We start from the raw sequence: 26,179 nt of genomic DNA on the forward strand, positions 1-26,179 counted from the left end.
ATGTACATGACCTGTCATGATGAATAAATGAGATCCCTGCAGATATTCAGCCAGACACAGACTGACCATGCTGTGTAAACTTCTCCACTTAATGTTAATTCACTGTCCTTGGGCTTATGACATCTCACAACCGAGTTTCTCTCATACCATCATCTAATAGTACCCAAACAGGTAAAAGGGAGGCAGCCTTGGAGGCCATACCTGGGCCAGGTAGGACAACTCCCAAAGTCCAGAGGAATGCCTTCAAGAGGACAGTTCTCGGCATCAGCACTTGGGTGCAAGTTTCACAGGGCCTAGAGCAATGACAAAGGAGGATGGCGAGTTAACATGATTTTGGGCCAGAGCACGTGTGGGAGCAAATAACATACCTCAATATTTTCGGACACCGTAAAATTAAAAAACCCTTACATTTTACTTCATACGGTTCTCCCATGGAAAATAATTGTGCAAAAAGGCACCCTCCAAGGCATCAGTTTTGCAGAGTATCATTGAGTTCTAGATCATAGGAACTTTAGTCTTTTATTACAGAAATCTCAAAAAGAAGTGGCTCAGTATAAATACCTTGAAGGCTCAAATACAGAGTTATTACAGAATAGTAAAAAAATCAGAAATCGCCCTAAGGCCCAATTGTACAGCAAAATAAAGACAGAGTCGGACAGCATCCCTTATAGACCAGGAAACTCTACTGGCTCCCGTCCAAAATCAAGGGGTCTTATACACAATCTTTGCATAATAAATTAGCCAAAACTGCAGGTTCATAATAGCAGGATTGTTAGTAATAACTCTTTAGAAAACCTGAAAAAATAACATCAATACCTTAACACCTAAGCACTGTCCTATCCTAAGAAAGCACCCTGCATTTTCTGCGCCACTGCCCTCCTGATATGTTCCAACAAAATATGAAACATTTAAAAATATCAGTACACACAAATGAATAGGACTAGTTTGCCTGGCTGACTACAGCAGAAAGACCTTGGGTAGAAAACTAGTGGTTTCATTGAAAGCCTTGTATTCATAACAGTCAAAAAAACTGTCCCAGCATCACGCCGGGGGACTTGATGCACAGGGGGCAGGGGCGGCTCTAGGCTCATGGTGGCCCTGGGCAGGGAGCGTAGGTAGGGGGCCCCGGATGAGGGGGTCCGGGCGGAGCCCCCCGGAGCTCAGTAAGGTGTTTTTATAAAACGTCCAGAAAAGGCGTTAGATGACCAGTACCTGCGGCTGCTCCTACCCTTCCGAATTCGTCTCAGAACGATAACATTTAGGAAGAGGAGGGTATTGTGACACACGTCGTGGCCATCAGTAGGTAGGGAATAAAAGAAGCCAATCAGGAACCAGGAGGAACGCAGGCGCGGAGGCCAGTGAAGAGGGGGGGGGGGCAGGGTGTTTGGAAGCCAAATCCCTGCCAATATGTATCCATCCTCGGAGGATTATTTTATTAAGGATATATATTGGCGTGGCGGCCCCTGGGGTTTGGCGGCCCTGTGCAGGTGCACAGCTTGCACATGCCTAAGGCCGCCCCTGCAGGGGGACATGATGGAGGTGGTGAATATAAGAGTGAAAGACAGAATCAGCATCCATTTTATTCACGGTAGAGTTTTCACACAAATTTGGGCCAACTAATTTATGTTAATAAACACACTTCCATACCCTCTTATTAAACTCGTTTCAACTGTAATCATATTAACATCATTTGCGCATTGGATCCACAATGAACAATATTAATACTCACTAATATTTATTGCACAAAAATGATAGATTTAAAAAACATTTACACACATGGACAGAATTGAAAACTACCATAGCCTAAAACAATGGCATGCAGGGAACTTTTCCCGATTCAGATCAGGGGAATATTGCGGGCTGGATGGAATGGGAACAACTCACCAAACCGAGGCAAGGAGGGTTGCGGAAACTGCCTGGGAACAGATCACAGTTAGGACTGGTGGGGCATATATGTAGACACAGTGACAAGCGATGGGCACCTCGCCCAGACAGTCACACAACTAAAATGTCTTGAACCACGTTGTTTGCATATCGCTCTTGCTCTGCTGAACGCGAAACCAGCAGCCTCACATTTCTTAGTTCTCTCGAAATGCTACTATCATGACCGACAGGTTCTCAGACTGAGTACTGTAGAGGTCAAAGAGCGCGCGCCGACATCCCTGACCTGGACAGCGAGAGTTTAAACTCAGTGATATAGCTTATGTGTACTTAGACGAACCTTGAACTCTGTCCCCTTTGTTCGTGTTCCCAGAAGGGCGCGCGCCACTATCAGTTATTGGCCCTTCATTTCCAAGTATTCACATTTGTAACCGTGGCATAACCGTCACAAGAGAATCTAAGTAACCTTAGTTTAGAGCATGATTCATCACTTTTGTATCATTTTTCTCCTTTGACCCTTTACAAAAAAATGTTTTCTGCGCAGTAAAAATATCAAACCTGTACTTTGTCCGGACCCTAAGTAAGCAGTGAGAGATTCCGATTTTAGATGCAGCAAAGTTATAATTGTTCCCAAACATCACTGAATGTTTGTTTGCTCTTGAATATTCATGACTTTGCTGCAATGAAAAAAGTCTCCATTTGCTTTTTGATTCAGTGACTAACAGGATGTTGATGTTCTTCAAAGTGATCTAAAATCTACCCCCTTTCAGTGTGATCTACACATGGGCCCAACTCTGGTCTAGAATTATTTGTGTAGAAGAGGGAAGTCTCCAAAGAACTTGAAGAGTGGAAGCACTCATGGCAGAAAAAGAAAAACAGAGAATAGTCAACCTTTAAGATTCATTAGAGAATCATCTACACCACCTACAGTCAACACCTGTAATGGGAGAGGGACATGTACTTCAGATCTGCTCACCCACATAGTGCTGTCTTTGACACACAGTTTCCTGCCTCATCATAGGCCAACAACAATGAAGATGAACAATCCCACAGTGAGCTGAAAATTCTTGCACAGACAGCGTTTCCAGCTCCAGTGTGAACTTTCTTCACAGTTGGGCTCCATTTAAAACCTCTCTAGGGCGTGAGCGTGGTGCCAGATGAGAACCTCATTGCTGTAGGGAAAGGTACCAGGGGTATCCATTGTCCTGCTCGCCATGGTCCTGCCCCCATTTTAAGGCCATGCCTTCTTCCCTGTACGCTCACATGGTGACAAGCATTCTTAGGTTGGCAGATCTGGTAATTGTCTTTATGAGACATGCAGAGAGGATAGATTTCTGATACTTATGGACTCCAAATTGAGTATTATTTGTACACTTCATATAAACGTGTAAACTATTGCTGGTCTCTTTGTAAGTGTACGAGAACAGGTAGTTCCGAAAACAATGAGGGAATCTTTAATGGTGATAATGGTGAAACCAAAACCAGATAAGGATGTCTCTTTTTGTAGGTCTTACAACCTTTCTCCATGACATGAAAATACTCAGTAAAGCTCTGGTGTTGTACTGATTGATTAACTCAGACCATTTAGACTTGGGGGCTTATTTCGATGTCGGGCGGACTTGCGTCTGCCCGATACCATCACGGAAACGGACTGACCGATCGACTAATCACTATGTGGACGCACATGGTGCGGTCATAAACTCCCCTTCCTCTATGGGAGTCTGTGTTCATCCCTGCACCCCTTGGCAGGCACGCTAAGGTGCCTGCCACAACGTGCAGGGTTCAACAAGGGGGCACCTATGGCGACCCCTTGGTCCCCAACCGGAGGTTGAAAATAGAAGGAGGCCCTGCTAGGGACCCCAAAGACAATTTTTGACAGGGTTTCCATGTCGGTATGTCGGTAAGGCCGACGTGGAAACCCTGATGGAAACCGTGCATCGTAATCCAGAAGGCGTAAACGCCTTCCATTTAGATTACAGGCTAGTCTCCAACTGGCAGACGGGCTTCTGGAGCCCTTCGGAAGCCAGACAGAATGACTTGCCAGTTTCAATTCTGACCAGTTGTATTGCAATCAGCCGTTTGGAATTGAAACCGACGATCTCTGTCGTAAGGCCTCCGACCTAAGGTCGGAGGCTTTATGACTGAGATCGTAATCGGGCTCTTTGTGTCCAATGTCCGAATGCTGGTGCTTGTCTGAACTCATTTACTTTTGTATCAAGCAGACAATACTGTGGACAAAATATAGAGTTTTTAACATCAGGAGACAGAAATATCGGAAAAAAAATTGTGATACAAAAATATTGTGCTGCAGAAATATAGTTGTCAAGAATAATGTGTTTTAGGTAAGTAATATTCTTCAGAATTTAGTTTTTATAAAATATCGTTTTTAATAATATAAATGTTAAAAATATCGGTTTTTGAATATTTAAATGTGTTTTAGTGTGTTTATATAAATGTGATGTGTCAATCTTTGTATAATTGTTATTAATTTATCTAAATATTGTTTGTACTTTTGAGTGATTTAGATTTTTTTATGTAATTGTTAGTAGTAATTTATAGTGGTTGTAGCGGGTTGTTGGATTTGGAGTGGGATAGGGTGGGAAGTTAATTAAGTGATAATGAATTTTTAATTACTTGTTTTTAAGTATGGGATTGATAATAATTTTCTATATATTATATTATATGGATTTATTTTAGTTTTATTGTTGGTGTGTGTTTCTAGATTTGTAGAGTTATTGGTTGGGAAGTTACTGAATAATTAAATATAGTTGATATTGTTTTATTAATATTTTTATTGAATACTTATGCATATTGTGTTATATTTATATATTAGTTATCTCATATATATATATATATATATATATATATATCTGTGTTTCTTCTCGCCCAATATGTATCGGCTGATGTCACGGCACAGCAACAGGTAGTTTGTAAAAAGTTTTTTACTTTATTCACACACCATGTGCAAAGTTTCAATCGTGCACCAAAAAACGGACAAAAAAATACCCTGCTCCACGTGGAAGAGAGCACAGCATGCACACGAGGAATACTGAGTTTTCAGGCACTTTTATTCCATAGGACCTCTTCTGACCCAGCAACACAGAGAAACGCTATATATATATATATATATATATATATATATATATATATATATATATTCACTGAAAAAACCATAGGTTATAGACCATATATAGTTAGGAATTAGCATTTGCAAAACCTTGAAAATTCACTGAAAAAACCATAGGTTATAGACCATATATAGTTAGTAATTAGCATTTAAAAAACCTTATTTTACTCACACAAAACCATTGAAATTCCATATATAGTTAGTTGTACTAACTATATATCGCGCACCCGCAATCCACTGCTGATGATGTCACATATTACATCATTCATGACATGGTCAGTGACATCACTGATGACATCACTGATGACATCTCAAATGACATCACTGATGACATCACTGATGACATCTCAAATGACATCACTGATGACATCACTGATGACATCTCATTTGACATTACTGATCACATCACTGATGACATCATTCATGTGATAATACGATGAACTTCTTCAGACTGTAATATAACCTTAGATACACTCAGTGTAAACAGACACTCACAGACTGTCACTCCTCCATGAAGTTACACACACACCTAGTCAGTCATGCAAAGAATCAATCGCACCTCCATTTTCTCAACTATACAGTTATACACACCTTACTTATTCAAACACATACTAACACATATTTACTCTCTTATACAATCCCGGATACAAGTTCACAATGATCCATACAGCCACTCACACATTCACTGGCTCTTATGCACAGTTATTTATATATGTCAACTCTCACATGTACTGTGTTTTACATATGTACTTACTTTGACATGTAGCACTGAGATATCCATTCACTCACCAATACACTCATGCACACAGTCAACCGCCCATACAGCTGTTTCCACATGCACTTTTGAACCCATACATCTAGTGAATCAACTGCTCACACATCTATGCACAGAGTCATACACCTCCCAGACACCCACACACACACTCAGTCTCCCATACAAATACATGGGCAACCAATCAATAACCCATATAGTTACTCATATAGCTACTGATCAACACATGCAGCAGTTTACAGAACAAAAGATATAATGATGCAGAAATTAAGACAGTTTAGTCACTAACCCATGCACTCAGTGAGACACATTTAATCACTCACTCATACAGTCAGTCATGCACCTACTAAATCCTTCATCCAGACACTTATAAATCCACTCATTCTTCAATATGTAAGACATATTTTAACTTTACAGAAACATACAGTCACTGGATGTTGTCATCAGTGATGTCATGACTGATGTCATTTGAGATGTCATCAGTGATGTAATCAGTGATGTCACTGACCATGTCATGAATGATGTAATATGTGACATCATCAGCAGTGGATTGCGGGTGCGCGATATATAGTTAGTACAACTAACTATATATGGAATTTCAATGGTTTTGTGTGAGTAAAATAAGGTTTTTTAAATGCTAATTACTAACTATATATGGTCTATAACCTATGGGTTTTTCAGTGAATTTTCAAGGTTTTGTAAATGCTAATTCCTAACTATATATGGTCTATAACCTATGGTTTTTTCAGTGAATTTCATTGGTTTTTTAAAAGCTAATATCTACAGCTGTAAAATGTATTCTTCTTTAAATCCAAAAATATATTTTATATGTTTATTAATAAATTTTTTTAAATATTTTTTTTGTTTCGCTCCCGGTCCGCTAACCGGGAAGCTTCCCGTTAGCTCAATTCGATTCCGCGATCCGGTCCGCGAACCGGTAACAAATCAACATAGTGACGGTATCGCGTTGCCGCGTAATGCGTCTTATGACGTACTGCGTTAGCGCACCCGGAAGTGCCCCAGGGCGCGGACCGAGGCGCGAAACGCAACTCCCCGGAAGCGATCCCCGGCGCGAAAGCGCGACGTATCGCGTTGCCGCGAAATGCGTCTTGTGACGTATCGCGTTAGCGCACCCGGAAGTGTCCCGGGGCGCGGACCGGGGCGCGAAGGGGAGCGACCCGGAAGCTAACCGGGGAGCGTTCCGCAGCGCGTAACATGAGCGTGAGAGGTCATGTGACTTGTTAATAAAACTTTTCATTGGTTCATTTCACTTTTAGTTTCATAATTATGGAAGGCTAGGTCATGTGACCTAAAAATAACACTTTTCATTGGTTGAGAAGTATTGTTTTTTCCAAATGATGAAAACCACTCCTTCTTTCCTCACTCTGACTTTCATTATTGTGAGAGGAAGACCTATTTTGCTTCTTGGAAGACCTATTTTGATTGTATGAAAATGGCTTCACTGATTGCTTCAGCTGGTGCACCCCCACCACCACCTCCACCTCCTCATGGGAAGAGAGGACCACCTCCCCAGGTGGTTACCAACACTGAGGAGGAAGATGAAGAGATGGATGAGGAGGGAGAACAACCACAATTCCTGGAAGAGTTGCCCCGGGTTTCAAGAAAGAAACCCAGTTTCATCTGGCAGTTTTTTTCCATCCCTCGTGGCCAAAAAAAGGTCAATGCCAGGTACGCAACATGCCTCATATGCAAGGAACAATTGTCCAGAGGGACGGACAAAAAATACAGCTATGGTAATCATACCATGCATAGGCACATGACGAGGAAACATCCCCTAAATTACAGCCGGGCGGAATTAAGGGATATGATGGACAATCCTCGACCAACTCCTGTGGCGAGACCAACAACATCGGTTTCTTTATCACCAGAGGAGGCACGGGAAACTGTGCCAAATATCCAACCAAATTTTGGGCACATGATTCACTTATGTATGCACTGTCGTGCATTATTAGCTTGTGGCAACATGAGCATCAATGCACTGAACCTGGCGTATGAACACCATGATTGCCCTAACCGCCCCCAGTAATTTTTTTTTTGCTCCTGTTGAGCCCTTTTCAACGCCTGTTTTTTGTTGTTTCCCCCCCCACAAAAAAAACAAAAAAAAATATAAAATCGTTCAAAAAATACAAAAAAACAAAAAATAAAAAAAAATTATAAAACAACAAAAATATAAAAAAAAAAGTTCTTTTCAGAACTACCTTCCCTTTCCAAAAAAATTGCTACAATGTTTAGCACTCTGGCAAGCTCTATTTCTTTTGGTTCGCTCCCGGGTTAGCTTCCCGGTACGCGGACCGGGAGCTAACCAAAAAAAAAATTTTTTTTTAAAAAAAAGTGTAAGTATAAGGAAAGTAAACAGAGAGTGATGTTTCAAGAAAGACAGCTATAGGGAGTAAAGAAAAAATACTGTTTAATAGATCTATTTACCAAAGAACAGACAGAAGAGGGTATAATTGTGAAAAACAAAATAGATAACGAAGTGAAAGAAAAACAAGCATTGGCATAGCCAATAGGTATCGACTTTGGGACCTTCTAAGTATTTAGTTATGCAGCATAATATCCTTGGTGCAGCAACATCAACTGTTGCATGGCTAAACACGTATAAGGTCCCAAAGGCGAGACCTATTGTCTATGCCAATGCTTGTTTCTTAAGTAGAATTGCAATACGTCTGGCTCTTCCATGTGAAAAGATCTTATCTTGTGCTCTAAAGATTGCTAAAGTCTCGACAGAGAACAGGCTAGGCTGTAAGTAGGGTAAATTGCGCTTGGTGATCTGTTTGAGGGAGCGTCTGCTTTGCCTGGTGTCTTTGGAGAGCAATTTTGATTGTTATACTGGACAATATAGCCCTAATGTAAATAACATAGGGGCATATTATCAACATAGGCAATAAAAGTTTTGCAGCTTTTATCGGCAGAAATGTGTCGCTAAAGCTGCTTTTGTGGCAGAAAACTGCCGCTAAAGCCGCTTTTGCACCAGTTTTCTGCCAATAAAAAGAGCAATAATTTTATTGGCTGCATTCATAATATGCCCCTTAGTGTGCTTCAACTACACAGAGAAAGCATTATGAACAAATAGTGATACAGTGATCAGTCAAAGACACTAAGAGTAATAGAGACGGAGTGAGTGAACAAGAGTGAGGAACTATGAGAAGAAAGGGACTGAGAAAAAGAGTGGAAGGAGTTGAGTAAGTAGGTAATAGAGAAAGGAATGAGGGAAGTAGCAAAGGCAGGAAACTGAGGATTAAAGAAATGAAGCAGTGGAACTAATAGTAGTTCAATGTGATAGAAATGTAACGAAAAGAGTACAAAATATTTACCTTATAATTGTCGTTAAATTACTCATTTTTTATTTTTATACTTTCAATCTGTGAAAGAGAGAACAAACATTTGAAAAATATAAAAACATGTATTAAAAAATTACAAAAGACAAGGGCAAAGATTGAAGGACAAACAGTTTTTCAATAACTTTGACACTTACAGAAGCTACACAGTCCTAAAGATATACATTTTAAACTAACACTATCTTGATGCAGATGAAGTGAGGCCTATCTTAAAACATGGTGCATCTTTTGCATTGCTGTTGTCTCAGAAAAGTGTCGCAAGACACTAAAATTTAAAATAATTGCTTCAGGATGCCAATAAGATGTCTACTATCCAGAGTTTTGTTTCAGGTGAGGCCTACTCAGGGTTGCAAATGAAATTTCGAGTTGTTGAAGAGAATAGAGGACATAATACATGTGAAGGTCTACCAATGAAGTGAGTCATGTCCACTGCAATCTTCAACAAAGTCCAAACCTCCTATGTTTCCCTGGACAGACCTAAACTTGATCTGCACAATGTGATTCGTAATGATAGGAAACACAGGTGATGTAATTGAAATACATGCAATTTATTTTGCTCATTTCACAATCACATCACTTGTGTTTCCTTTGCTTAGGTATCTCATTGTGCAGATGTAGTCTAGCATATGAAAGAATACGCAGAAGTGCAGCACTGCATGCAACAACTTTGACACTTACAGAAGCCTCACCTTCTCCATGCCTCCTACACAGTTCTACATATACATCATAAATGCAAACAGTACAGAATTAATTATACATGTTAAATGGTTTATTTTTGCTGTTCTCAGAATGTATCAAAATTCACTAAAAACAGTGACTTGAAGGTATTCATCATGTAACAGCGGGGAAAAAAAACCACAATCAAAATGATTGTGTTTAAAAAACCCATACAACATCAGAAATCAAAAATCAGAACTCCTTAAAGTTAACTTACTTTCCATGACGTCCAAGGATGTCCTATGAATAGCTTACACTCTTTTGTGCTGTTATTACTTTCAGCCCGCCACTTTCTGAAAGAAAATCTCCATCGTTTTTAAAAACATGTTACATACAATAAATGACTTCTTGCTCTCTACCACAAGATTCCACAAGGCCAAATCTTGTCAGAGCCATGTATAACTCTTGGATTTCTTGTTAGCCAATCCCATCATTTGGCATTTCCGCAACTTTCAGAATTAAAATGTTGAAGATCATTTTCACAATCCTGGAATAGTAATATCTTCCCCTTCTTGCTCAGTCATGTTCTACATTTCCTATGACACTGATACTGCTTAATATGAAGCAGACTTACACTACCTCTATGACTACAACAATTATTTAATTCTCTACATCACTTTTAATCACAAAGCAATGTAAAACAGTAGACAGCATTGCAGACTTACATTCCCTCTACTCCATGTTTTGATTGGCTGCTTCAATTAGCTTATAAAAAGAAACAGTTTTTCTGAACTCATTCAAAGTGCATATATATCTCCATGATGTCCAGTCCTATGATTAGAAGTTATGTCTCTGAACTACACTTATCCTCAAGGCCAAATTGTGTAGGAGCCATTAGAACTTCTTGAAATTCCACAGAGCACATCCCGAGATTATTTCCCTAAAATTTTGGTTTTAAAAACACCAGGTAAGAGTTTTTAAGGTCATACGGCAATTTTTTTTTGAAAATTAAAACAGAATCATTGCAGAATGACCAGCCATTTCTAGACTTTAAATAAGCTGTGTAATGTCCTGATGATATTGAAGGGCCGTCATGATATATAATTGCTGTAGTTACAAAAGTCCTTCCTGATATTGACAACTGCGAAGCTACAAATTTTTTTATTAAAGTTGTCAATTTTGTTCCATCAGGCCTACATCGTTTGAACATTAAAATGACGTACTGGCCATATGTTCGTATAAATAATGTGGACATCATTTCAGATTTACATTGGCTACACTCCATGTTGTGATTAGCAGCTTTTACTAGCTTATTAAAGGAGACTGATTTACTGTCTGGCAAAGTTAAATATATAAATCTTTCTGAGTCTACACTAGTAGTACTTGATATCATACAGTTCTCGCAGTCATGCTGCCATTGATAAGAAAGCCCAAACAGCTGATCTACATCTACACCTTCAGCATGTAATACATCAAGCATATACATTAAAAACTCCTGACAATCTTGCTGAATATTTTGAGAGAATTGTGTTTGGCCTGAACATCTGTCTAACAGATTTCGAATTTCAGACACACTTTCTATGTTTCTTCTATCAGTGGTACATTTCTCTAACACAGAATTTAACAAACCGCAAAATCTTTGATCAGAATTGACCACAATCTCTTCTTTTACATTTTTTAGAGAAAACAAAACATTAATTACTACATTAGCATAGCAGTTGACACCAGAACTGTTTTCAAATTGAAAACCAACAACATCTTCAACAGAATCCTTTTTGTTTCTGCTTGTAATTTTAGGTTCATTCACTTTTTGTCTTTTTGCTATAACCTCCCCAGTATTGTTCTCATTTCTTCGTTTCCGGCCTACCAGACGTTTCTCAAACAAAGGAAACTGAGGCAAATGTAGCGCATACTCTCTTCTTAACCTATTGTATTCCTTAACACAATCTAGATCTGCACAAATGTTTGTGACATCACACTCAATCAAGTACAATCCCGATAAAGTTCTAACTCGTGACAATGCCACATATGCCATACCCTCCTTGAACACAGAACTGCCAATATTCACCAATGCACTGTCTACACTTAAACCTTGCGATTTATGGATTGTCACCGCATATGCCAAGCAAACAGGAAACTGCTTACGGCGAACATATAAGTCTTTTACAAGCAAAAATCTAGCAGAACAACGAGCAATTAGCTGTACTTCCTCAATGCCATCAAATTTAATTTTTAAAAATTCAATTCCATCTCTATTTCTGTATTTCACAAAATCAACAACATTACCCATTGATCCATTTACCAGACCTCTTTCAACATGTAAATTCCTTCTTAAAATTATACGGCAGTTCAAGCACACATTCAGAGTCTTTTCAAAACCTGCAGTTTTAGATATACTCTTCTCTAATGAATCCAATTTTGTTTTCAGATTCTCAGACAAAATAATTGTTGATCCCATATGCTCTACTCTATCAATAGCTTCCAGTTTCACAATCTCTTGCTTTTCTAAATGCAACATTTTGTTGTTAAATTTGGCACATTCTGCAAGAGTTGGCATCAAACATATTCCAGATTTCTTTTCAGTAATTTTCTGAAAAATATTCTCAGGCACAACATCTTGTTCTGGATATAAATTTGACAGTAATCGTGCATGTAAAGCTTCTTTCCCATGCTCGGTCACTTTTCCAATTCTAACATCTTGTAGAATAGTCTTGTAAACTTCATCCTTCGCCTGACGCATATTTTCATGCAGTTCAGCATAATTGAAGTTTAACCATATATTGACGTTGCCAATGCTGCCTAGGCACTTCCTGGTATCTTCATGCGTGAGCATTTTGAACACAGGTTGCCCTTTCACTGGTGTCAGCTGCAAAAGATCTCCGAAAACAATGATGTGTTTGCCACCAAATAACACATCATACTCTGTTTTGAGAACTTCTTGCATCCTCAAATGCACAAAGGCAAGCATGACATTGGAAACCATGCTTACTTCGTCAATGATAAGAAGTTTCATTTTCCTCAAGATTCTTGAAACTTCAAAACAAGCATCTCCAGATAGCTTGTGATATTCTAATTTGTTGTCATGCTCCACTGGCAGCATCAGTAAACGATGTAAAGTAATCCCTTTAATATTATGTGCTGCCAGTCCAGTTGGAGCAGTGACAACACAAGACAGCGATGACTCTGTCCTTTCCTGCAAATAGCATGAAATTGCTTTAATGAGGAAACTTTTTCCAGTTCCCGCTTCTCCACTCACGTACAGTCGGACAGGCTTCAACGACGTACATGAGCACTCTTTCTTATCATGACTTAATCCATGATCAATTTGCATGGTAACTTCGTCATATATTTTCCTCTGCTCAACGTTGAGTTGCCTTTCCAACTCTTCTAAGTTAACCGCATCCTCTTGAGCATGTGCCATGGCTCTTTCCACTTCATTCATAGCAGTGGCAGCTTCATTTTCGATAAGAGGTCCTCCTAGTGGATCCTGACTCAATGAAGCAGAACTCTGACTGTCCTGAGAACTGTCTCTGGCAATCTCGGCTGCAATCGTTGCTTCCTGCTCAATTTCCGCATTCAACATTTCTACATATTTGGGAAAAGCAGGACATTCTATGGTCTCCTTGGCGGCATTGAAAGAGTCTTCGTAACAGAGGAAATCTCCAAGCAGTTCCTCTTCTGCACGCCAAGGCTTGAAAAGTTGCAAAAGTGCTAAATAGAAAAACTCCTTTTTTTCAGGAGATTCGCCACTCAATTTTCGATGGTTTATCAAGTGGCATTTTCTTTGCTTGACCAGACATCCCTCACTTCCTATTACAGCATACACTCCTTTCTCAGTATCTTCTTTGATGTTCCTCTTGAATATGTAATTTTGCAGAACCTCATACAGACAAACATTCTCGAGGTGACTGCTTCGATTTGGATAATATGTATCCAACATGTTTGTCTTCAAAATGTCGGTACTGTTTGGCTCCTTTTCCGCCAAATACTCAATTTCCCGCACAGGTTTGAGAACTCGATTACGCGTTGCAGCAAGACCAAGACTCGCCCAAACGATACTCCTGGACTTGGCATAGAGACTTGCTGAAGACAACCGGTCAGAACATTCGTACGCTCCGATTTCTCGATGCGACAACATCTTCAGACTGAAACTGTACAACTTCTTGCTGAGGCTCTTTTCATGGGAAATGTCCTCCCACATATCCTTCAATTCTGTCTTCTCTTTTTTGGTGATGTAAGACGTCACATACCGAGCCACAGCCATACAGTTATCAGCCACAAACTGTATATCCATGTTAGCATTCCACATGGACAAAATCACCGGGTTGTAGTCGTTGATGTACTTGGACTCTTCGTTCCTCTTCAAATTGTATGTGTTTTTAGGTGATTTCTTCATCACATTATGTCGCAGCGAAGACATCAAACTGTTTACTCTTCCTTTAGAAATCACCGGTCGTGGAAAGCCGAAACGACATTTGGTGTAGAACTTGTCTTTGTTTCGGAATTTACGACGGCAGTACTTTCCACATCGATGGCTTTGGAAACGCAGAACTTTTTCTCTTAGGCTTTTCTTCTCCTTTGCGTTTGGAACAGCACACGTAGAATACTGTTGGATGAAACTCATCACTGAGTCTTCTGGATCCGTTCCAAATTTAGGTGCATCCTTGATCCACAGCAACATATGTATATGAGGAGCACCTCTTGCTTGGTACTCCTTTCTCCAGAAGAAATCCAACACCTCTCCAAGAGGTGGATTCTTCTTATTCATGATGAAAGACATCATAGCTTCAAATCTATGATTGAAGTACCTACATACATTGACTGGATCCAAAGAGCACAGTTCTCCGGGTGTCTTGAATTCGATGTTATCTACGTTAGCATTTGCCTCTCGTAGAAATTGAAGTAAGTCTTCCCAGCCATACTCGGCACAACTCAGAGTGAGGAACCATGTGGGAGTACCTAAGTTCCTCAGCATACATTTTAAATCACCATGACGACGGTACCAGTACTCATTAGTACCACGCTGACACGCCATGAGATTAATCAGGTGAGAATCCAAAATACTATCTTGGACATTCACTTTATCCATAAAATCACTTGCCGAGATGTTTTGCATGTGTATACCACTTTTCAAGATGTGGTTCACTGCATATGACAGTCCAGACAGATCGCTTTCAAACAGGAGATGAAACAAATAAGGAATGCATTGTCGAAACCTAGCATCTCCTGCATACAATCGCAAAGTCCGGTATTCAGAAGCAGGAATTTGATGAGGTCGCTCATCATATCTTCCTCCCTGACCTGTTGGAAAAAGCTGTGGGAAACACCGAGCTTCCAAACTTTCCTCCCAAACACTAATGGGACTCCCTTTGGCTTGTTTCATTTGAAACAACTCAATAGCATTCCCCATGACTTCCTTGGAATGCAAAGGATGAACACTATAATGTTCATATATTTCTTCACTAGTAGAGGGTTCTACTTTCTCAATTTGACCAGCACACAAATCGCTATCCTCTTCCTCACTTACTTCCTCTTCTGCAACATATACATTCTTATAGTATTTATTATTTTTTTTCAAATACAATGTTGCCTTTTTAACTTTCCTAACATCTACTAAATCTTGCCATATTTTCTTATTCTTTGTCGGAACCCCATTAACTAAGATAACCAGAGGTTCCTCTTCCACTTTTTCTACTCCAATTGTGTTAATGTTTTTCTTGAAATCTAGAGGCAAATAAACAACTCTTCCCTTTAATCCTCTCTGTAAATCTGATGGAGGCAATTTCCCTGTCTTTGGCTCCATTCTTACAATAGCCTGAAAGGGATGGATACTTTGAATCAAAATAGATTCATAAGTATTTAAGTCCTTCAATTCAGAAGGAATCTCAACCAATTCCAGATTATTATGAACTGCTCTAGCAGGCATCTGGTTTTGTTTTAATTTGTTACAACAATAAGTACACACACGTTGATCCAATCCCAAATCAAAACAATTTTCTACCATCAAGTATGTTGCAAAATCCTTCCATTCACTCTTATTTTCCCTTTCACTTTTTGCATATAAATCCACTAACTTAGTCTGATTCTTATAATAAGTGCGTCTACAACACACACAAGTGAAATTAGGCCTCTCACTTGATTTCACGTCAAACGTCGCAATTTCCCTCTGGAAATTATCTGTACTGGAAACCTGTACACTATCTTCCACATGACCCTCTACTTCTTGCTCAATTTCAACATTCTCCTCTTTACTTCCAAAGTAACAAAACTCAATTTCTTCACATATATTCTTCACATCTATTTCAGAACCATGCAAAAGAGCAGCGCATAATTGTTTCAGCATAATTGCTGGACTCTTAGCATAATACAACATTCTAACTAATTTCCTCACTTTGTTATGATGCACTGCTAGCATCCTGAAATGATGAAAAACACTCTGGCATACTCTCCTGGAAAGACAAGCCAGTGAATGACCATGCAAACCTGTCACTTCTCTTACTCTGCAAGGATCTAATTCTTGCAACAACATCATTTTCTGCTTCAAACTTTTTTTGTTAAATGACCGTACAAAATCACAAAGCAAATTGATGGAATCCTGTCGCACACTGCAAATACTACTACACTTCCAGGTGTACACAGGACCCTTAGCACGTCTTCCTAAAACCTCATTACCTAACAACTCTTCTGCCTCTGTTGTCACAAGTTTTTCTTTTTCAACTGGACAACCATCTTTCACTTCATAAGCACGACCACTGGTGTCAACTGCATGCACCAAATCATTATCCTGGAAATAACTCTCTTCATTAAAAAATGCCTCACAGCTTGAACTATGCATCCATTCTCCAGAAAAAACTTCACAAAAATTACTACGATTAACTATTCTCTTCCATCTACTATTTCTTTTAAAATCAAAAATTGCCTTGTTTAGCTTCCTAATTCTATTGATTATCAAAATAAATAACTTACGTTTAATTTCAAATGCCTGATCAATAACTTTCTCAACTTTTTTTTTTCTCTTATAAAAAACTAGTTTCTGTTGACCTTTCTTAATATTTTTTAACAAATTGCCAATTATACTGTTGCGGAACATTCGTTTACGAATCTCCCTAAACTGTTGTTTCCTTCTACTATCATGCACAGATTTATCTCTTGCTCTAGCAGTAACATTTTTCATTGTCCTTTTCTTTCCATTTGATTTCCTTCTCGTGTTATGGACTGAAACATTTTCTGTAGTAATATTTTTTTTATTACAAATATTTCTTATGAAATATTTAGAGGTCTTACCCGGTGCTTTCTTCGTGGCTTGAGAAATCTTTTTGTTAGAGGACTGCTGCGTTTTTTTTTTCACCTGCTGTCTTTGACGTTTTGCAGCCTTTATCTGTCTTTGTATTGTAGGCATGGTGAAATCTTGAAATGATCTGCAGTTGAATCTGAGGAAAAATATAATAAAAAATGTTAATAAACATTATTATCAAACAGTAAATCAGTAATAGTGATCAAAAACATAACACACTACTTGACATTTTAATTTGAAGATTTTTTAGTCATTGGCAATTTTACAATACAGAAATACCAGAAAAGAAATGACATTTATATTTATGTTACCTATGCTATTTTATATGTGAATCTGATCTAATTTTATGAGCATATTTTAATATTTTATTGAAGACACTACACATAACCTGTTTTTGAAGGTGTCTTTATTTTTAAATTAAACGGTTTACCTTTTTACTTTTTATTGATTATAAATTTTAAAAATAAATGTTTATAATTCCAAAGGCTCAAGCAGGTCCGCTTCCCATCCTATATCATATAATTCGGACAAATCTGCATCCTCATCACGCTCTTCTTCATCCTCAGGATTTAAATCATCCAAAGGATCAACATCCACTGATGTTTCAATTACAAGTTCAATGATGAGGTCAAAATCAACTGATTGCAGATTGTCGCTCATGTTGAGGTTGTCTTTATCTTTAAAGAAAGATAACAACAATGAGATGTTGCAGAGTAAGAAACAAATCTCAGAGATTATAATAGTAAAATTGTTTAACAAGAGTAACATTTTGCAGCTATTATTTAGCCATGTCCAGCAATGCTGAGCAGGTGAAGCCTATGTCTAATTTTTCACTGAACAGGACTCATTTCTTCTTAACCTTGGATAAGCCTCACCGACTCTGTGTCCCCTGCACATACTTAAATGTTAAAGGGCAGATTTATATTAAATGGCACATCCCCAGGCATGCACCAGTTAATGTGCACCACTGCTTTACCACCCATGGTGTGCCGCATTTACAATCAGATAGGAGAAAGCTGCGTCAAAACCCTGCGCCTGCTTGAAGCTGGCATAGGTCTTGACGCAGCATTGTGGAGATGGGGCACCCCTGAGCCTTGCTGAAGCTGCATCGCACTTGCGATACAACTCCAGCAATGCGCCACCTTTACGGCACAGATGCGTCACGCATCTGTGCCGTTTTTGCCCCATGCTGCGCCGCATTGTAAATGCAGCACAACATGGGTGGCGGAACAGTGGCGCAGGATGACTGTCACATCCCTGGTGATGCGCCAGTCATCATAAATCTATCCCTAAGCTTCTTATCTTGTTACAGATGAACTGCCATATGTATCATCAAAATATTTTACATTTTCTAAATAGCGAATTTTAAGGAATAAATAGCGATTCTTTACCATTCCTAATTTGCGATGAGCAAATTGCTAATTGCAAGTTACCCATTCATTTCCATGGCCTAGGAGGCTCATATGAATGAAGGTTTAATTTGCGATTAGCAATTTGCTCATCACAAATTAGGAATTTTTCCAAGGGTGCAGGGGTGTCTCAAGAACACCCTGCTGCACCCCTGAAAAACAAATTTGGGGGCATATGGCACACATACATGCCCTAAGGGCATGTGTTGGCGTCATATGGCACCTTTTGTTTTTTTGAAAAAAAGCTTTTTGAAAAGAATTCACAAATTACCACCAATTTACCACAATAGTTTCCAAATCCTTAATGTCATTTTTTACATAGTTTTTGTTTGATACATTGCATTTAAGTAGTCACAAAATTTGCAAATGCTTCAGTGCAATCGCAAAATAAGGAATAGCAAATTTTGCTACTCCTTATTTTGCATCAAAGTTGTTTGATACATACCATTTGTCTAATTAACATTCGCAAAGGCCGAAATTCATAGAATTTTGATCTTTGCAAATGCTAATTAGCTTGATACATATGGCCCCAAGTGAGGCCTGTCTTGCGACATGGTGCATCTTTTGCATCACTGCTGCTTGGGTTTTATGTGGTACGTTTTTTTTACACCATGACATATCTGCCTAAATGCATCAATTTGTAATGTTGTCGCCTCATAGCAAATCTTTTGCACCACCGCTGCATCATAAAAGTGACGCACAGTGGCACAAAAAAGGCATACATCTATCATAAATCTGTCCCTAGCATTTTAAATGATTAATCCAGGATGACAATAAAGTGTGTCCTATCCAGAGGTTTGTTTAAGGTGAGGCCTACTCAGGATTGCAGATTAAAGTTACGCTTGATGAAGAATACAGAGGAGATAATACATATAAAGGACTACCAATGAAGTAAGTAATGTCCACTTTATTGCACCAGTCATCATAAATGTATCCCTAAGCTTCTTATCTTGTTACAGATGAACCACCATATGTACCATCAAACTATTTTGCATTTCCTAAATAGCGAATTTTAAGGAATAAATAGCAATTCTTTACCATTCCTAATTTGCAATGAGCAAATTGCTAATTGCAAATTACCCATTCATTTCCATGGGCTAGGAGGCTCATAGGAATGAAGGTTGCAATTTGCGATTAGCAATTACCTCATCACAAAATAGGAATTTTTTCAAGGGTGCAGGGGTATCTCAAGAACACCCTGCTGCACCCCTGAAAAAGAAATTTGGGGGCATATTGCGCACATACATGCCCTAAGGGCATGTATGGGCGTCATATGGCACCTTTTTTTTTTTTTGAAAAAAATGCTTTTTGAAAAGAATTCGCAAATTACCACAAACTAGAAGTTGGTGGTAGTTTCCAAATCCTTAATATCATTTTTTACATATTTTTTTTTTGATACATTGCATTTAAGGAATCGCAAATTTTGAATTATTGACATTTTAAGTCATTTCCACATGTGCAGTGTTTTCAAAATATAATTTGAAAATCGTTTTTGGGGAAAAGTAATGGTTTGCAAATTTATGACAAGGACATAATGGTGTATGCTTCTCTATAAGGCATTTCAGTGTCTCTGATGTCATTTTTCCCATATTACATTATAAGACCTTTCCCCATGAAGCACATTCCTTGTAAATATGCTCCCACCTGTGCATTGCGAATTTAGATTTTGACTGTTTCAGTCACATAGCCATGTTGAAAGTGACCCAAAAAAATTGCAAACGTTTTAAAATAACACATTCATGTGTCTTAAGGACATTTTAAGTCATTTCCCCATGGACAATGTTTTCTAAGTGGCGCAAAAGTGGTATACACCTATCATAAATCTGTCCCTAGCATTTTAAATGATTAATACAGGATAACAATAAGATGTAGCCTATCCAGAGGTTTGTTTAAAGTGAGGCCTACTCAGGATTGCAGATTAAATTTACGCTTGATGAAGAATACAGAGGAGATAATATATGTAAAGCTCTACCAATGAAGTAAGTGATGTCTACTTCATTGCGCCAGTCACCATAAATGAATCCATAAGCTTCTTATCTTGTTAGAGATCAACCGCCATATGTATCATCAAACTATTTTGCATTTCCTAAATAGCGAATTTTAAGGAATAAATAGCAATTCTTTACCATTCCTAATTTGCAATGAGCAAATTGCTAATTGCTATTTTACCCATTCATTTCCATGGGCTAGGAGGCTCATATAAATGAAGGTGCAATTTGCGATTAACAATTTGCTCATCACAAATTAGGAATTTATTCCAAAGGTGCAGGGGTGTCTCAAGAACACCCTGCTGCAACCCTAAAAAAGAAATTTGGGGGCATATGGCGCACATAAATTTTAACAACATTCCTTTACCTCAACAACGATTTTCAAATCATAACTTCAAAACACTGCACATGGGAAAATTACTTAAATTGTCCTTAAGACACATAAAAGCGTTTTTTGATTGGCTTTCCTGCATGGTAGGGTCACTTTTAACATGGCTATGTAACACAAACATTCAAAATCAAAATTTTCCATGCACAGGTGGGAGCATATTTACAAGCAATTTGCACCACAGAGAAAGGTCTTACACTAAAATGAGAAAAATAACATCAGGGACAGTCAATTGCCTTATAAAGAACCATACACCATTATGTCCTTGTCATAAATTTAAAAACAATTCCTTTTCCCCAAAAACGATTTTCAAATCATAATTTCTAAACACTGCACATGGGAAAATGACTTAAAATGTCATTAAAACACATGAAAGCATTTTTTGATTGGCTTTCCAGCATGGTTGGGTCACTTTTAACATGGCTATGTAACACAAACATTCAAAATCAAAATGTTCCATACACATGTGAGAGCATATTTACAAGCAATTTGCGCCACATAAATCATAATTTTCTCCTTAAAGCACACTATTCTCTATCTAAATTAAAGAAATATTTTCTCACCTTAGCAAATACTTTGAGTTTGAAAACAGTCTAAGAAACACACCAATTTGTCTTCAGCAGAGCAAAAGGTATGCACTCCAGAGTCTGCAGCTATCAAAAGCACAGAAATGCTGTAATTCTTCACACATATTTCTCATGTCACCCAATCAAAACTCTTCCCTCACTTTTTTTCAAATGAAAACCCTTCCCCCTCTGCCCTTTCTGCCTATTTTCCATAGCAACCACCTCTTGGAAAAACTCTGGTGTTTGCAAGTTCACACAACAATGTTGCAATTGAACTCTGAACTCTCAGTGCACCTGCATATCCAGTGCATTCTTTCATTTAATGATTTTTTATTGACCACTCAAAATACATCTTTCAAAGAACACATCTGTGCACCCTAACTTTCTGTTTTCATCAATCAAAATCCACCAATCACTGTTACTGCTTCATGAACACAGAAACTCCACAGTTTTTTTTTCATTTTACACTCTCATTTTTTCAACTGCCATTTCATTGCCACACTTCATCTGACTGCAGGAGAACCTTCTCTCACCATGTTTTCTGTCTGGATTGTTGGTCATAGTTATATTCACTGGGCTCAAAGGTACGTTGAAAGCAGGAATTTACCTAACCTCAATTTACAAGATGTGGAAATTAAGTGGTTTGGCCACAGAGGATTAAAATGTCACCAATTGATACCATTGGTGAAAACCTTTATGCATTTGCCAAAACCTGACCTGTTAATTGTGCACTGTGGAGGTAATGACTTGGGCACTTTGACTGGTGTAGGTCTGGAAATGCTTTTAAAGGACACCTTTGAGCAATTAATGGCACTTTTTCCTCAGACTGCCTTGGTATATTCAAATATATGCCAAAGACAGAAATGGAGGTGGTCAAACCAATTTTGTCCACAAATTGAGAAGTCGAGGAAGCATGTAAACAAATCTGTTTCAGCTTACATGAGAGACCATGGAATGGGCTCCCTGTACAACAATAACTTGCGTTACTACATGCAAGATATCTACAGAGGAGATGGAGTTCACTTCTCAGATGAGGGCAACAGAGTTTTCACTCTGAATTTAAGAATGTGCATTGGTACCTACTTATAAGTACCTAAATGTACCATAAACCCAAAAGCTCTTCTCAGAGCTACCCTACATCTAATCACTCACAATTATTATTTTACTCTAACTTTTTTCACTAATTTTCAACAAAGTACGCTCCCTGGGGCGCTACCCGGTACGCGTACCGGGAGCTAACCTCGCGAAATTTTTTTTAAAAAATGTTTTTTTTTCGCACATATAAACCTCCTCAGCCACCCTCAGAAAACCTAGGGGGTCAAGATAACTCTACCGTGCCCCCTTCTACCCATTCCGAACATTATTTGCCCTCCATCTTGTATCTTAATTCGACCGAAACACAAAATGGTGGACTCCCGGAACGCTTAAGGTCCGCGAACCGAGGCGCTCAACGGTTCGCGTACCGGGTCGCTCCCTGGGAAGATAAAGGAAATAAAAAATAATCAAAAAATCCAACAATCAATTAACATACAGCATTTGAAAAGACTATCATTCATTTTTCATTGTAGTACGCTCCCCAGAACGCTTCCCGGTTCGCGGACCGGGCGCTAACCACGAAAAAAAACAACAAAAAAAATTTTTTTTTTTTGCCCCGCGGGGCCCCTTTAAAACCTCCACATTAAACCTAGGGGGTCAGCGAGGATCTACTATGCCCCCTTATAGTTATTTCCCCCTTTGTTTTGGCCTCCTCTTGTCTCTCGATCCTACCGAGAGACAAGATGGCGGCCGCTCCGGACTGTTTAGAATGTTGACAGACACCGGAGAGCCAATCAGCTTCGCTACGCGAAGTTCCGGTACGCTTAAGGTCCGCGAACCGGGGCGCTGCCCGGTCCGCGCTTACAGATATATATCTTTTTTTGAACGTTAATTTCTCAAAATCCACTGCAGCACATATATTGAGACCTACAAAAGGCACATCGGGCTACCAGTCCCTACAATTTAGCCAAGTTTCGTGCAAATCCATTCAGCCGTTCGGGCTAAAAGTGAGGCTAACCGCCCTATGGAAAACTCAATGTTAAAAACACGTTTTGGGACCCCCCTTTTTTCTCGGCCCCCCCTGGACGAACCCCCCCCAAATTTTCAGGGGCTCCTCAGAAACAAAATGTTCCATTTTCCAGAAAATGTCAGCCAATTCCGTCCACAAACGCCAAAGTTATTAGACATAGAATTTTCAAAAATCCCATAGGGAAAAAATCCTAACTATATATACCTACTGGCGACCGCCAGTAGGTAATATATATATATATATATATATATATATATATATATATATAGGCATAGTGTATTTGCACAGTAATTTCTAAGTATTCAAAACATTAATATATTGTAAAATAATGTTTAATATAAATAATATTTAATTTATTTAAATGTATTTCATTTATATTATTTACATTTATATATTTAACATTTACTACTTTAAACTCTAATTGTTTAAAAATGAGATCTTTTGTATTTTTTTTAAATTATATTAGTGTCATTGGAAAAACAAATCAGATATTGTTGTACCTAACATTATAAGTACAGGGACACAATATTTTGGCAACTGATAATTTTGGCATACTATTTGTGTCATACTATAATGTTTACCTCTATATTGTGTAGTGATCCCTTACTTTATAAGTTGAATTAGACTACTGAATGCCTCACCAAGGTGTGATGTTGTACACGCTCTAGTAGTTGGGATGGGAGGAGTCTAGGGGTTGGAGGTAGAGGAGGAGCAGTAACAGGAAAGGGGCAGATAGATTAGGGACAGGGAATGGAACGGACGTGTTAAATAAAGCTCAGGTAATAGAAACGCATAACACGAGTCTGTCATCATTTATGTCAGGACATGACAACTGGCGACGAGGGTGGGATGAGGTGACCTGCCATCCCTGCTGCGTTGAGAACTACCCTGTCCCGGGCACCAGCAAAGACGTGGTCGCTGTTGCGCCGTCTGTGCCCCACGAAGCCGCCGCCTACAGCTCGAGGCCAGCGGTGGAAGAGCCGCTCCACGATCCGGCGATCGTGTAGAGACCCTCCGGAACGGCGTGACTGAGTCGCTGCCTCTCCGGCACCAGACGCGATCTTTCGCGCCAAAAGAAAGTCGTGAGTGTGCCCTGAAGCCTGGGCTAACAAAGAAGGAACTGAGAGCCCACCCCAGTCCTCCTGAAGCGCCCTGAAGGAGTGGGGAGCGTCCGGAGAAGCAAGTGACCCCCGCGGAGGCGCCAGAAGAAAAGCGCAGATTTTGCCGCCATCGGGTCTCACCCGGATGCGTGAGAGACGGCACGCAGCGGACGGAAGAAACCGAAGCTTGCCCCTGGCCTACCTTGATGTTGAAAGTGGCCTGGAAGCGGGAGCTGGGCTGTATAATTCCTGCTGTCTGGAGAAGAGATCCTCAGTGAGTGTCCAGTGAGACCGAGTGAGCAAGAAGAATGAATGCAACTAAGCCTCGTGGGAGATGATAGTTTCTGTGTGGCTGCCATCTTAAAGTCAGGCGGTTGTGAAGGACATCCCTGTGAAATGCATGAGCGGCCATTTTGAAGTCAGGCATCCTAAGTTTGAGGCCGAAACAAGCACTGAAAAGGCAAAAACAAGCATTGATAGCAGCAAAACAAGCACTGGTGAGTGCAAGGACAAGTATTGACAATTGCAAAACAAGCATTGGTGAACGCAAGTGCAAACAGTGACGATCGCAAAACAAGCATTGGACATTGAGAAAGCGAGCACTAGCCAGTATATAGGTGCGTCGCTAACACTTCAGCCCAACCATGTCAACCTCGCCACACCGGAACGGAGGTGGTGCAGCGGTGGCTGCCCCCGTCGTGCCCATAGTCTCACACCTATGCCCCCCGGAACCGCTGACCCTGGTGGCGGGCGGTAGTATGGGCCCTCGATGGCAGGAGTGGCTGGAGGATTTCGAAGGTTACTTAGAAGGGTCGAAAGTCACAGGAGACAGAGAAAAACTAATTGCACTCCGCAATCTCGTTGGAAAGGAGATTGGAAAGGTAATTAAGGAACTACCGACGGATGACAAAGGCACTTATGACAAAGTGCATGATGCACTCAACAGAAAGTTTGTGCACAAAAGAAACGTGGATTACGAGAGGTACGTGTTTCATTAGGCACGTCAGGACAAAGAGGAAATGATGAGCACCTTCATATCACGACTGCGCCGACTGTTGCAGTATTGCAATTTTGACTCATTTTCAACGGAAGATGCTATCCGACTGAGAGTCATTGAAGGCTGTCATTCAGAGAGACTCAGAAGGCGATTGCTAAGAAAGAGCCATAACCTTGATGAGATTGAAGAAATGACAAGGGTATACGACCAGGCAGAAGAGCACGCAAAAACCATGGAGACAGGGCGGAGCGAGAAAAAAGAACAAGCTTATTGGACGCAAAGCTCCAACACTCAGAGGAGGTCAGGTGATCCTCAGAGAAGGTCACATCCAGCGTCCAGACACACACATCGAAGCCATCGACGCTACGAATCAAGAAGGAGAGAAAAGAGATAGAGTCACACCAAGATGCCAGAACGTCCACGGAAATGCTACCGATGTGGGTATGACTTCCCACACACAGACACCTGTCCAGCAATGGGCTAGCAATGCCGGAAATGTGGGCGCAAGAATCATTTTGAAGTCATGTGTGGAGTGTACAGCATGGAGAGAAGAAGTGAGACAACCAGCTCTCGATC

General features: G+C 39.6%; 1 protein-coding gene across 2 annotated transcripts in view; it reads left to right on the forward strand.

Moving 5' to 3' along the window:
• ABHD6 (abhydrolase domain containing 6, acylglycerol lipase) overlaps window positions 1-26,179 on the forward strand; it is a 150,813-nt gene that overhangs the window by 23,251 nt on the left and 101,383 nt on the right. The window contains exon 1 of one of the 2 annotated variants that reach the window (XM_078661493.1): window positions 4,046-4,223. The exons of the other annotated variant lie outside the window; for it this stretch is intronic. The gene's annotated coding sequence lies outside the window, so the exon portion shown is untranslated. Of the gene's footprint in view, window positions 1-4,045; window positions 4,224-26,179 lie in introns of those variants that run through there. 2 annotated transcript variants of the gene reach the window in all.

Source organism: Lissotriton helveticus, chromosome 9 (assembly GCF_964261635.1).
Source record: "Lissotriton helveticus chromosome 9, aLisHel1.1, whole genome shotgun sequence".
NCBI classification, from domain to species: Eukaryota; Metazoa; Chordata; class Amphibia; order Caudata; family Salamandridae; genus Lissotriton; species Lissotriton helveticus.